The sequence below is a fragment of the Peromyscus maniculatus genome, chromosome 13, assembly GCF_049852395.1.
Source record: "Peromyscus maniculatus bairdii isolate BWxNUB_F1_BW_parent chromosome 13, HU_Pman_BW_mat_3.1, whole genome shotgun sequence".
In the NCBI taxonomy this organism is placed as follows: Eukaryota; Metazoa; Chordata; class Mammalia; order Rodentia; family Cricetidae; genus Peromyscus; species Peromyscus maniculatus.
This window is the reverse complement of record NC_134864.1, coordinates 21,913,848-21,929,267: the sequence shown is the minus strand read 5'-3', so window position 1 is coordinate 21,929,267 and position 15,420 is coordinate 21,913,848.

Here is a 15,420-nt window from a genome sequence, read left to right as displayed (position 1 = left end):
GTGTATTCTGCCATTTTAACAACATCCATCAAGTGTGGCTAGTTTATACTGCTTTTCAATCTGAACTATTTCTAAGTCTCTTTTTTTAGGCAATTACTGAAAGGTGCTGTGGTAGTTTGAATGAAATTGGCCCCCATAATCTCAGAGAGTGCTACTATTAGGAGGTGTGGCCTTGGAGTGTGTGTAGCCTTGTTGGAGGAAGTGTGTCACTTTGGGGGCGGGCTTTCAGGTTTACTATGCTCAGGATACTGCCCAGTGTTACAGTCGACTTCTCATTCCCTGCAGCCAAGATGTAGCCAGCATGAACAACATCTGCCCACACACCACCATGCTCCATGCCATGATGATAACAGACTGAACCTCTGAAACTGTAAGCCACCCAGACCCCCAATTAAATGTTTTCCTTCTAAGGTGCTGTGGTCATGGTGTCTCTTCATAGCCGTAGAAACCCTAACTAAGACAGGTGCTAATGTCTTCACTATAAAGGTAAAGTTTGTATTTTACCTGGCAGTTCTTCCAGCTTTTTTCCTGGCAGCATTTCTCTGCTTTGTTATTAGGTGAATTAATGTTTCAAATGGCACAGTGATTAATGATTGCATCATCTCAGTCAACCCATCCCTTCACTGTTATTTTATCCATGAGAGTATTTTGATGTTTAGAAATATAGAACTTACCCCATGTCTCTCTTTATGTTTAAAGTTTCTGATACAGAGAATTTATTTATAATAGACATTTTGCCCTTTAATGGGAATATTTAGATAATTTGTGGGTAATGTGATTGTTGGGGTGACCAGATTGATATCTGTTATCACCTTATTTGCACTGAATTACCTGTCCCTTGGTTTTGTTGTATTAGGGTTTATAGGATACAACTTTAACTTGTCACAACTGTATTAATCCATGTAGGGGCTATAGTGAAATACCTTATGCTAGGAAATTTACCAACAAAACCATGTTCTTCCCAGCTTTGACAACTGAGAAGTATAACATTAAGGTGTTCCTGAGGTCTCCCATGGCCTCTCCTTAGGCACCTAGTCTTTGTGATCTCTACTGAAAAAAAACATTCAGATAAGACACAGTTGTGTAGAAGGTAGGTAAAGTTTATTATAGTATAAAGAGAGGAACTCTCAAAGATGAGAATGGACAGTGGCCAGAGGGACCACTGAGGAGAAAAACACTCACAGGGTGAAAGTGGACAATGGCCAGAGAAACAATTGTGCTTACCTATAGTTTTAGACAGGTTTAAAAGTCTCCTCTGGAACAGACAACTTTCCCAAGGACTGTTTTCCTGTCCAGGTTAAGACAATGGTATGTAAATCCTCCTGTTAGTTGGTTATCTTATGAGCCTTTGGGAAGTTCAGGATGTCATGTTTCCACCCAGGGCCAGGTTTATGACTGAGTCCATTCTTTTACCACTAATCACATAACAGAGCAGATTCAAAAGAATTAAAGAAAAAGACAAAAATAAACATGAAATTCATCATCCTGGGTCAGTAATAGTGGCCCAGCCAATAAAGGTGCTTGCCATATCAGCCTGATGATCTGAGGTGGCCCCCAGAGCCCATGTAGACATAGGAGAGGAACATCTCTCATGCTTGTCTTCTGACCTCCAAATACACAAGTCTCAGGAGGTTCAACATAACACTTCCCTACTTCCCTGTTCCTTCCTCTGCTGCTGTTAATCAGGGATACAGGATGTAGGGCCCAGAAGGTGATTTTCAAGGAAAAGACGGTCAGTCTTTGCTCTGCAAATCTGTTGGTCACAGAAGGCAAAGAAATGTCTTGGGACAAGAATCTGAGTGGGGGAATGTTCTGCCTATTGTTTCACAGAACCCTGAGGCCTAGAAAACGGGAAAGCTCTTTGAGATGGACAGTCCTTACTCTACTTGCCCAAACTTGGGATCTAAATAAAACTATTTCCTACACTATGGTCAGTGTTATGAATTATTGTGCAGGGGAACCTCCGAGGATATCCCTCGAGTGCAGGGAAACATGCTGGGCTGGTGCCCACCATGCAGGCATGGCAGTGGTGCTGGCGGCCAGTAATTCACAAGCCTGATGCTGCATCCATGTGGAGAGTTTATTATAATAGAGAGATGAAGAGAGAGATAGGAAAGAAAGAGACAGAGAGAAAGAGAGAATGGGGGTATGGACTTCATGGGAGGAAAAGTAGAAGAGAGAGAGAGAGAGTAAGGGGAGGAGTTTTTCCTTAGAATGAGGCTTTTACTTCAGGACACAGAGCAGCACCAAGGGGTGGAATTTCAAGGGGCGGATCAGAATATCAACAGTCTCTGTTTCTAAAGAGGCAGCTGGTAGCAGGACCTCCAGGGCCTGGTACCAAGCAGAGTCCTGCCTACAGTCTGAGTTTCCGGTTTCATAAGCTGTGGCTCATGTGGGAGGGGTCCCCTTCAATGTCCTTCAACCCTGCTAGTACTTGACTAGTGTGGCCACCCAGCAATGGTACCGCCAGGGACCCACTCCTGGTCCTTAGGTGCCACAGTGACAGCCCATCTGGCAAGAACAGATGTTAGAGATACCAGTGCTCCCCTCTGACTGCCAGGCATTTGAAAGAATGGACCCCTCCCCCGCAAATTAAAAGTTCCTTAGAAATGTCCTGCTGGGAGGAGAAACTTGTCTCTGGAGGAAGTCCTGAAACTAGTCAGCTGACCTCTCCGGGAGCCTTGTGGCCGAGAGTGGTGGTCAGGGACCACAGCTTGTCCGGGCTGCTATCTATGCTGTGTTGTGTCTTCTATGAAAACCCTACCTTCAGCCTGGAGTGGTGATGCACACCTTTAATCCCAGCACACTCTGGAGCCAGAGGCAGACGGATCTCAGAGTTTGAGGCCAGCCTGGTCTCCAGACTGAATTTCAGGACAGCTAGGGCTACACAGAGAAACTCTGTCTCAAAACATCAAGCAAGCAAGCAAACAAACAAACAAAAACCCTGCCTTTATGTTAGGACCTTAAGATAGATAAGGTGGGGTGGGGTCATTGGATCTCTTCAACCCTGTCCTCAACATGTCCGCATTGAACAGATTTCCTTTTCATCCTAAACACTATGAATTTTACTCATTTAAATTCACTTAATGAGGATTGGTGGCAGAACCAGGCTGGGGGCACAGGCTGTGACCCCTACGTCCTGTAAGAGTACCTTCTTGCTGACTCTTTGTAGTAAGAGATGATCCAGTGACAGTAGTGGTGAGTCCTTGAAGAAGCTGGCGTGAGTCCCTTCAGTGAGGTTTATTGGCATGAGAGAGCTCAAGACCATGGTTGGGCCTCAGGGTGGGAGGGATAGAATTAGACACAGGACCATGTATGGAGACCCAAACATGTTGGAACCTTAAGGGGGAAGGACCCCTTAAAGTCTGGAGGGGCGCTTTGTAAGTGTGAAAGTCAGGGCTCAGTGTTTAAGAACACTTGTTGCTCTTGTGGAAGGCCTGAGTTTGGCTCCCAGCATCCAGGGGCAGCTCACAGCCCGGGGATCTGTTACCCTCTCCTGACCTCTGCGGGCACCAGGCATGCAGGCGATGCAAATACATACATGCAGGCAAAACACTCATACATGTAAAATAAAATAATGAAATCTTAAAAAGGAACAAGAGTGGGGGATGAGGAGAAGGGGTGGGAAGGAGAGAGAAGGACGGACTGAGGAGAGAGTTCCTGTGAGAGAGATAATGAGGGAAGGCCAGAGGAGTCTCTTCAGACTTCCAAAGACCTTGGACCAATGCCCAGAACAAAGGTCTGACTTTTTATAACCTTTCAGGGTCATGGGAACTTTCATACTATAATTAGGGGCGCAGTGAAACCAGGAACTGGACCATTCCGTGGGTAGAAAGAAGATTTACTGGGGGATCAAATTGCCAAGGCTAGCTCTGGCAGTGGGGGAGGGGAAGGGTTGGAGGAGAAGAGAAAAATGCTGAAAAAGCAGGTAGATTTTCTATGACTGTTAGCAGGGTGGGGTCTTTGAGCTGATACAGACTGGATTGTTTCAGAACTAGACGCCCTTACCCACAGTAGTTGACCTTTGAGGCGGGATTAAGGGAAGTTTCTGGAGGTTTAAGGAAGATTCCAGATAAACAGAAACCGGCATTTAAGGCCTCTGTTTATCCAATAACAACCCTTCTGTTTACCCAGCCCAAGTCCTTCTGTTTAGGACAATGTCACTGGCACTGCATTTTGGGGGTCTGCTTTGGACCTAACACATACCACATGACTTAGTCCAGCAGAATGGATGTGAAAGGGAGCATGGCCATAAATTAGGGGCTGCTGTCAGGCTGTACCACAGATAACATCTTAACTCAAGCTGTAGAGGGGCGTGGCTTCATCTCTACAGGTGCTGGGATCTTGCCTGAAGGCATAGGCCAGTGTTCCCACACTTTCCATATGTTGAAACAGAAGGTATTTCTCTGAGGCCTCACATAAAAACATGAATCATCTTCATGGGGTAAACCCTTCATGATCTTTTGGTTTCTCTCAAAACCCATCGACTTAGTAATGAGGACTCAACATAAGAATTTTGGTATACAGAAACATTCAGAGAAACCCTGTCTCGAAAAACCGAGAGAGAGAGAGAGAGAGAGAGAGAGAGAGAGAGAGAGAGAGAAATATTCAGATGACCACAGCGACAGTTTACATTCAATTGGAATTACTCTGCTTTGTGTAGTGTGGGAATATTACTACAGAAGACTTTCCACCTTCCTTTACCTAAGCAGTTATAGCAAAATAGCACAGACTCGGTGGCTTAAATAATAAACCTGTGTGTGTGTGTGTGTGTGTGTGTGTGTGTGTGTGTGTGTGTGTTTACACGTGAGTGTGCGTGCGCGCTTGTGCATGGGCCTGGGGCGTGTGTAGTATGGTATGTAGTATAATAGCACTCAACTATTTCTCCAGTCTTTGTTTGCTGTTGTTTTGAGATAAAAGCCTGCTATAGGTCAGACTCAGCACATCACCCCGGTTGGCCTCAAACTCATGTTCTTCCTGCTTTTACCTCCAGACTGAGTGAGTGTGGGGGTTACAGGCATATGCTCCCATGCCTCCACATTGTTTCTCACAGTTGTGAAAGCTAACAAGTCCAAAAAATCCAAGACAAAGTTGCTAGTGGGAATGTAAACTGGCCTAGCCACTAATCAGTGTGGAAGGCCCTCAAAAACTGAACATATACCGATCACGTGACCCAGCTTTGTCACTCCTGTGTGTGTGTGTGTGTGTGTGTGTGTGTGTGTGTGTACCTGAGGATTCTAAGGCAACATACCACAACCCTTGCAAATTCATGCTTATAGTGCCGCTATTTGCAATCATTAAGGAATCACCTTAGGCATCTGCCCATGTGTGAATGGGTAAAGGAAATGTGATCTCTCTCTCTCTCTCTCTCTCTCTCTCTCTCTCTCTCTCTCTCTCTTGCACACACACACACACACACACACACACACACACACACAAATGCACACGTGAATTTTACTCATCCTCAAAGAATGAAATAATGCCGTTTTCTAGAAAACTAATGCAACTGGAGGTCATCTACTAAATGAAATAAGCCAGGTTCATGAAGACAAATATCACATTCTGTCATAGCTGTATATATTTTACATAGCTTCATAAAGCCCGAATGAAAATGAGACCATGACTGCTCAGGGTATGGTTGAAGAGAAGGTTTACTGTAGACATGAGGGAGAAAACAGCCAGAGCATCTGCAAGGGTCCAGACTGAACCAGGTCATGAGAGGAGAGAAGGAGGCAGAGAGTGAGAGAGGAAGAAGAGAGAGCCAAGAAGGCAAAGAGGCCAAGAGTGAGCCAAGAGGAGTAGACAGAGGGAGACAGAGAGACAGAGACAGACAGAGAGACAGACAGAGAACCAAGAGAACACATGGATGAAACAACAGGTTTCTATAGGAATGAGAAGCTGGGGGAGGGGAAGGAAACTCTTGAGCTGGAGATGTTTAAGGTTTGGGACTGGGTGAGAAGTGCCGGGAGGAGCCACAGGTACTGAGTGAGCCTTGTCCTGGGTTTCTTGGGATCTGACATTGTCATTATATATTATGTAATATGTATGGATGGTAGCTGAGAAGGGGTTAAACTCTCCCACCTTCACAACTGAATCTAGGCTCCAGTTCTCTGGAAGGACAAACAGGTGTCTTTTCCATCAAAGGACCACTTATCTATGAAACCATTACATTCAGGGTCAAGGGAAAAACAAACACAGAGGGTCTAAGTCAGCCTCACAGTATCTCAAGGACAAACCCAGCAGCTCCTTAGAGTCATGTCTAAGCTTGTGCAGATGTGTCTAAAAAGGATAAGACTGAACCTCAGCCAATTAGAAATACACTAATGTAACTGCTGCTTGTTTAACCAGTTATGTAGTTGACCCTGAAACTCCCCTTAGCTGTGCTTAAAAGGAGCCTGCACGTCCCACTTGGGTCATCATAATTTTGTACAGGTGAATGACCTACATGCATACTGATACAATAAATACTTTTTGTTCTTTCATACTATTTGCATCTGGGTGTCTTCCTTCAGTATTTCCTCAGTCCTACAGCTTGAATGAGATTTTCCCCTACCTCTGCTCCCCCCAGTTCCCTCTTCCACTTCCCTTCCCATCAGGATCCACTCCCTTTTTGCCTCTCATTAGAGAACAAACAGGCTTCTAAGGAATAATAATAAAATATAATATAAGAAAACAAAGTACAAAATAAGAAAAAAAAATAAACACACTGGAATTGGACAAAACAAACAACAAGGAGAAGAGCCCAAAAGAAGGCACAAGAACAGAGACCCACTTGTTCATACACTCAGAATTCCCATAAAAACACTAAACTGGAAGCTATAATATATGTGCAGAGGACCTGATGCAGTCCCATGCAGACCCTGTGCCTTCTGCCTGAGTCTGTGAGTTCATATGAGCATTGGTTCTAAGTAACAATATAAATAAATTTTGTTGCAACTCTGTGGGTTTGGTCCCAGGTTTTGGCACCAAAATGTGAGTTCTGCAACTCTGGGAAAGGTATCCTGACTACTTGAGGAGTCAGGCAACACCTTGAACTGCTTAGGATAGCTCTGACGGCTGGAGCTACAAAGAGACAGTTCAGAACAACTCTGCCCTGGAGGTGTCCTGGACAACTAGGGCTGCTTAGGACAGCTCTGATGGCTGGAGCTGCTAGAGAGACAGTTCAGTCTTGGAGGGCAAGGTATCCTGGACACCTCCAGCTGCTCAGAACAGCTCTGCCCTGGAGGCGTCCCAGACACCTGGAGCTATTTAGCACAGCTCTGATGGCTGGAGCTGCAAAGAGACAGCTCAACCCTGGAAGGGAAGTTTTTCTGACTGCCCTGGAGAGTCAGTCCTGGAACTGCTTCAGCAGTAAAGGGTATCCTGACGGTTCAGGAGTCAGGCTATAGCTGGTGTGATGGGGGATGGTCTCCCCACAGGATATAGCAATCCTGTTCCTCTTCTGGAAAACTGCTACAGCTGGGCTGTGCTCAGTCCCCACTTAAAAGTGCTTCCTAGCAGAGCTCTGCTTCTCCAGCCTAAGATGTTGCTTCTTTTTGCTTCACTCTCCAAAAGGGGAAATCCCTGCAGAAATGTATCAATCTCCTCTGGCTCCAGAGAAAAACGTTACTTTTTCAGCTCTCTCTTGCTCTGTCCACTGAGGGACATCTCAACAAGGATCTTCTCTATATCAGTGAATGAAGATCTTCACACCCAAAACTCTTTTGAGAAAGAGATTTATTTGGGAAGGAGGAGTCCAGGAGAGTGCCCCCCTTTTTTTTAGCTGACCAGGCAGGGCAGTTATAAGTAATTCATCCCCAGTTGGTGGCACCTTTTACATAGGATTAGGAGGTGTGGTATTGCTACAGGAATTATGCCACTGGGGGCTGGGCACTGAAATTTCAAAAGCCACACACCATTCCCAGTTTGCTCTCTCTGATTCCTGCTTGCCCTTTAAGATGTAAATGCTCAGCTTATTGCTCCAGCTGCCTTACTTCCCCACCATGATGGTGATGGACCCTTATCCATCTGGAACTGCTCATTCAAATATCACAGCAATAGAAAAGTAGCTATTGAAGTGTGTGTGTGCGTGTGCATGTGTGCGTGCGTGCGTGTGCCTATGTATGTGATGAAAGTGGGAAGACTACGGAAGGGAGCTAAAAATGGAGGGCATAATAAGTGAATATAGTCAACGTACACAATGTACTTGAAATTGTTTTTTAATGAAACCTACTACTATGCACAATGAAAATATACCAATTTTTAAAAAAGATCGCCGGGCGGTGGTGGCACACACCTTTAATCCTAGCACTCCAGAGGCAGAGCCAGGTGGATCTCTGTGAGTTCGAGGCCAACCTGGTCTACAGAGTGAGATCCAGGACAGGCTCCAAAGCTACACAGAGAAACCCTGTCTCAAAAAACAAAACAAAAAAGATCACAAGGGGAGAAAATCATGCTGGCAGATTTGTCCCCTGGTCAGACTTCTTCCTGGCTTGTGGATCACCATCTTCTTCTGACACACTCACAGGAGCCCTACCCTCCTGACACTACCTCTCCAAGACCTTTGTCCCCATACTGCCACACTGAGGCCTGGGGTTCATCTGTGAAGCTAAGGAGACACAACTATTTTGTGTGTATCAGTTCCAGTTCCTCTGTCCTCCTGGTCATTGTGCTGTGGCTCCCATGCATTTCCTCTGTCACCCCTCCTGAGCGATCTCCTGCCTTGCTGTTATTTTTTGTTTACATTAGTTTTCACGGAGGCTTGACCTATGGAAATGAATATTATATATTTGCCCAGGTAGGTCCCCTTGTTGTTGTCCTTCGAGCCTTGTCCTACATTCCCATCTGACGCCATCTCTTTGCCTGAGCACTGCCTTCAAAAGGTTTCATAGGGAGGGTTAGACTTTGCATGTTTGAGACTAGCACTTTGCCTGTTGTGAAAGGCATTGTCAGCCCCAGAATCCAGCAGGCTTTTGTTCTGTTGAGCACTTTGAAAATACACCGGCTGTCCTCTAGGGGGCGTTGTCTCCAGAGGGTGCCTTAGTGTCTTCACCCTAGATGCACTCACACAACTTAACCTCTTTTTCTGGTCGCTCTGAGTGTTTTCTGACCACCAGTTTTTTGAGATTCAAAAGTAGTATGGCTTGGTGTCCTTTTCTTTATGTGTCTGAGCTTCAATGAGCTTCTAAAATCTGGGGGCTAATTAGTATTTTATAGATTTTCTAAAATATAGGAAAATTTTAGTATCAGTTTCTTAAAACATTTTGGCCTTTCCCCTTCAGGACTCTAAATATGTGTGTATGTGTATGTGTATGTGTATGTGTATGTGTATGTGTATGTATATGTATATGTACATATATATGTTTGTTTGAAATTGTCCCATCAGTCCTTAATGCTTTATTCTATTTAAAAGCAAGAATAAATCTTTTCTTGTTCTCATTTCACAGAGTTTTATTAATCTTTTCTTCTACAATATCTAATGTGGCAATGCCTGTTTAATGAATAAATATTTAGGGCTTACTTCAGTATTTCCCTTCTCTCTCTACAATATCTTTTGTTGCCCTACATTAAATGTTTTGCACATTATTTTGATATATATAGAAATATATATGTACATAATATATATAACAACATGTTATATGTAATATATAAAAATCTATAAATATATGTATTATGTATGTTTGTATAAACTATATTCAATACATATAAATAAAAAAAATATGATTATATAATATATAAAACATAAATATACAATATATTATAAGTATAACATGTAAATATATAAATATAAGTATAGTTCTGTATAAATATATAATATATAAATATATACAGATGTGTGTATATATACACAGAAACAAAATATATCTAAAACATATAAACAAAATAATTACATATAATATATGTACTATATATTTGTACCCTTTCTTGCTTTTTTCACGTCAGGAGAATAAGTGTGCTTCCTGTTTTTCTATACTGAGTGAGGGCAGAACTCTCATAACTGTACCAGTATTTCCGTCAGTTGGCAGGTGTTTGTCTTACGTATTTGTGATTATAGCCCATTCAAACTTGACTTGAGTCTACTTCTAACATTTTGAATGTACGAAAGTACCTACAACTCTTTTCGTTCTGACATCTGGGTTGCCTCTGTGTCGGTCTAAGTACCGATTTTCCACTTTATGCTGCATTGTGTTCTTCTGTTTCTCTGCACACCTGGTAAATTTTCACATATGGCAGGCTCTGAGAATTCTACCTTTTTAGGTGCTGCCTACGTCTACGTGCCTGTAGGTAGCATTATGGCTTTACTCTGGGATGTGGATACTTAGAGATGGTGTATCTTTTCAACTCAAATCTTCCTTTTAAAATTAGTTACATGAAACTAGGACAATGTTTACTCCTCTTGACTTGGGCAAGACACTTGTGTGTGGTGGTATTGTGTTCCCCGAAATATTGTGCACTCTAATAAACTTATCTGGGGTCAGAGAACAGAACAGCCACAATATTAAACATAGAGGTTAGGCAGTGGTAGCACACGCCTTTAATCCTAGCATTCCAGGGGCAAAGATCTGCCTGGATCTCTGTGAGTTCAAGGCCACACTGGAAACAGCCAAGCATTGTGACTCCTTTAATCCCAGGAAGTAATGGTAGGAAGCAGAAAGGTATTTAAGGCATGAGGACAAGGAACTATAACCTGGTTAAGTTTTTAGGCTTTTGAGCAGCAGTTCAGCTGAGATCCATTTGGATGAGGACTCAAAACTTCCAGTCTGAGGAACAAGATCAGCTGAGGAACTGCCGAGGTGAGGAAGCTGTGGCTTGTTCTGTTTCTCTGATCTTCCCCAGTACCTGGCTCCAGGTTTGTTTTTATTAATAAGACCTTTTAAGATTCATGCTACACTTGTGTCTACTTCTTTGAGTTCCCCACGAGGCTTCCTGTTCTGGCTTGTGGGAACAGAACCTCTCCAGCCTTATTGTGAACCAGGCTCTCACCATCAAATATAGTCTGGCCAATGCCCACACTATGGTTTTCGGCATTTAGCTTTTGTATAAATGCCTAGGAGTTACTTTCTAAGTCTACTGTGTATCAGAAGTGTGTTTTGCTTCCCTGGAATCTTTGCTCCTTCCTTAGCTGATGCTCTTCTAGAAGGTTCCTCCCTTATATTAGTTATACTTGTCAACTAGGCTAATTGTCCACAGCACCAAAGCGTTTAAAGTGTTATTGATTTTTCATCATTGAAATAAGAAGTGGATGTAGGAAACCATTTATTTGGCAGAATGTGAAATAGCTAATATCTTTATTGTGTGGACAAGAATATACAGTGGAGTATGAGTTTGTGAATCATGTATAACAATGAACATAGTAAATAGAACCAAAACCAGTTCGACAATGAGTCCCTTGACCACGGTGATCCCTCCTGACAGACGTCCTCAGGTAATTTCATTTTTCTGCAAACACAGAGTATACTCTAAGGAATCTGGTGGTATAGCCTGCCAGAGAATTAGACTATGTGGTCTATACAACTAGACAGGATATGAAGTGAACTCAGGTCTTTGGAATGTGAAGCAAATTCCAGCACTGTACGGTAAGCTGCAGACGGTACATCTTTCTCCTGTGTCTCTCCACTGACATGGATGCTCATGTCCTGGGATTTATGATGTTGCTGTCCATGTCCTCTTCTACAAGGATAGGTGGGCAGTGGAGAAAAAGAGAAGTGAGACACAGCCAACTGAGAGGCCACTGCATATCCTTAGATGCTTCTCATTTCATCTACTCACCGGCAGCACCATGCACTATGCAGACACTATTGAGAGCCACGCACTATGCAGACACTGTTGAGAACCATGCACTGTTCAAACACTATTGAGGGCCATGCACTGTGCAAACACTACTGAGGACCATGCACTGTGCAAACACTGTTGAGACTCAGTTTTGTCCCGAGGCATTTGTGAATGTGTGGGTGATACAGTGCAAATAATGGATAGTGACTAAGGAACTGAGATAATGACTACATTCTCACCTTTTAGGAAGAATTTCTCTTTTGAGAAATGTAGCAAAAGGAACTTTTACCAATGCCCCTCATTCTGAGCCCCTCTTTTCAAGCAACAGAAGTCTACCTGTCACGAGGTTAGGATGTGAGACAACAATGTGTTTCGGTGAGCCCAAATTCAAACTACAAAACAGCTGCTGAAGTCTGCCTGCTTGATAACTGCTCTTTGTCAAATCAAAACACTCACCATGGGCCACCATGTTGCTCTAGTTGTCAAGTCAGCTGTGTTGTTGTTGTCGTTGTTGTTAGGGGGAGAGTACCATTAGCAGTGCTGGCCTGGGGCCAAGCAGAAGCCTGGGAGACTTGGGGCCATCTATTCCACTAAAGGCTTTAAGACCACTGATAGCCTGTGACATGTGACCCAAATGGCCTTTTGGAAGTTTACCATTGCCTTCCAGTTCAGCACAGAAAGACACACAGATACCTCCACTGCTGCAATCAGCCCAGCTAAAAGTGATGCCAGAGAATTTAAATAAGAGAGGCAAGAAGATAAAACAAAGGTCTCTTGGACTCTATTGGGAAATCTTACTGCGTCTACATATTGTTTCACAAAACCCTGATGCTCAGGTGCGCATTATAGTACCACGGAGGAATAGTTCAGTCATCAGTAATCATATTGTGCCTATACCTGATTACTGTCTTAGCCAAAGGTTTAAGAAAAGCCAATACAATCACAAATAAAGGAACATTCCTTGTAGTCACCTGTTTAAACACAGCAGAGTGTAAACAAAAATCTATCATCAACTAGCCACGCCTAGGACTCCTATTCCGTGTGCAAGATACTGACTTTGAGATTGCAAATTCAAAAGAAACTACTGTCTAATTTGCTGGTGTCTCTGTGGCCAGCAAACTAGAAACCCGGTGAGTAACGACATCATGAGGCTCTGTGAGACTTAGATTACTTGGGCTTCCTTGCCAACACTGGCCACATTGACCTCTGGATGTGGCAAGGACCTAGTTGCTACCTTCAACTAGGGCAATCCCTTGACTTAAGCTCTGCTATCGCCCAATACGGGTTTTGCTGAAGGGTACACAGTACATTGTGTCCCCATGTGTGATGTGGGCCAGAGACAGGGCTACTTTATGGATTCTAGGGCTGGACTTCCTTGAGCTTAGGAAAAAAGTCAAGAATGAGGGGAGAGGGGCAGCAGGGATTGGGAAGGCTAGAGCATAAACTGGGTGGTACTCGGGCATTATTGTACACAACATGCCCTTAGAGAGAATGTATGCACCTCGTACTGAATTGGGTCCTGTGTGGCTTCTCTATCCTTTGTCTGTTTCCAAAGAATCAACCCCCCACAAGGTTTCTGTACTCCTTGTGCATTCTCCATCCAGCTCCTGGTCCTAATGGACTCACCCAGGTCTATCTGGTTGGGGGCTCTTACACTGGGAACTCACACAATGAGAACCTAACCTCTGTGCTTGAATTGTGAAGAGAACAATGAAGGGAGACAAATGTGTTTTTGTTTTTGTTTTGTATTTTTTTTTTGGTTTTTCGAGACAGGGTTTCTCTGTTGTAGCTTTGGTGCCTGTCCTGGATCTCACTCTGTAGACCAGGCTGGCCTCGAACTCACAGAGGGAGGCAGAGCCAGACAAATGTGTTTTTAAGAGACCTAGACAAGCTAGATTTAGTTTAATCTGAGCAAAGGACATTATTCATGAATCAGACCACATTCAGACACAGGAGAGGCTCCAAGAGCTCTCTACCCAACAGCCCCAGCAGGCAAATCACAGGCAGGAAAAGAGCATGGGATTCAAAACCAGTTTGATTGGTTGTAGGTAAGTGCTTGCCTTATACGGACATGGCCTGATCAGCTAGCAGCCTGTGATTGGCTGAGGTTTGCTTCCTCTGATTGGCTAAGACCCAGCTGCTTGTTACAGGACACTAGGCTTAAGTTAGGCTGCAGTTTGCTATTTACACTGAAAACCTTAGACCAAATTTTGTATTCTTTACATTTATATTTTAATGTTAGTTACTCATTTCTCTTTGAAGTGTCCTATTATTCAACTTGCCTTAATATTCTGGGGCTCCTCTTGTCCGGGCGGAAGAATTCATTTCTTCCATTGTCCCTGTCTGATTTTAAGCATCATTCACCTTCCAGGCTTGCCCAGGAATACCCACCAGCTAAGCTCCACGATGCCATCAAGAACAGCTGCTCGAACTGAGGAAGACACAGTCACCCTTTAGTCACAGGAAAACTCCAGGGGGAAAAGAGTTTCTATTCATGGCTGGTGCATCACCAAATGATTTCAATTTACGGTGGTATTTTAATACAGAAAAATAAAGGAAAATACTAGTACATTTGACATTTGGAATTATGCTGATTGGCTGGCATATTTTAAAACACATCAAATGAGACAGGCATCAGTGTTTGACAAATTTTTATACAAAATATATTCTAAGAAACAAATGAAAGGGGAACGTGTCAACAAATTTTCTTATAAAATCCCAAAGACAAATGCGGAGAGTTACAGGGGGTGTATTAACTCCGTGCAGAATTTAAAATGGCTTTTGTGGTTTATAATCCTTTTAAGATTCAATCTGTAAAATTGCCCTGGAACAATGAAAACCTAAAATCAAATCATAAAGCAGACTAACGGATAAAGACTGTAATACAAATGGACATTTTTATCCTGTCTGTTCAAAGTGAGAGCAATTTCTTTTCCTTTTAGAAGCATAAAGAAAGGTCTACATTAATTTGCTTTATAATTGTCATTATTTCCTTTGCAAAAATTTAAGTTATTTTTAAACTATAACCTGATTGTAGTTTTCCCCCCCACTTCACTATTTACCGATTCCATTTCTCTACACAGATCACACAACGAGTCAAAATCACATAGGCACTGATGGGCGCTGAGCCATGGGTGTTACAAAATAGCTGTCGTGAGAGCCGGCTGCTATCCGAGGGCTTTAGGGCACAGATTTTGACTTTGAAATGATCGTCTTTGGGTTTGAATATCAGTGTCTGCCAGGCAGAAACTAGATAGAACAAGATCAAAACCCCCATCTTGTTGGTGGGCTTTATGCCTTCACTGTTTCCATGCAACTTTTCGGGGCGCATTGAAATTCCCTGCTGTCTTCTCTATGTGCCTGAGTTTTAATGTACGACAGCATGTCCCAAGGGCAGAGGAAATTATGCTGCCTGGGCCTTTGTCTGTAAGCAGCAATGCAACAGGGCGGTGTAAAATAGAAGACAGATTTATTTAGGCATAAACAATGTAAAAAATATTATTCGATACAAGAAACATAAAATCCAATATCCCAATAAATCTGGCTGGCAAGGTTCACCTTATTGCTAAATGATTGTACAAAAGAACAAACTTTCTTTAATGTTTCCAGGTTGGCAAATGCAATTTTTTTCTGGCTCCAGCTTCCTAACTTTGTCAGGAACTATAAAGC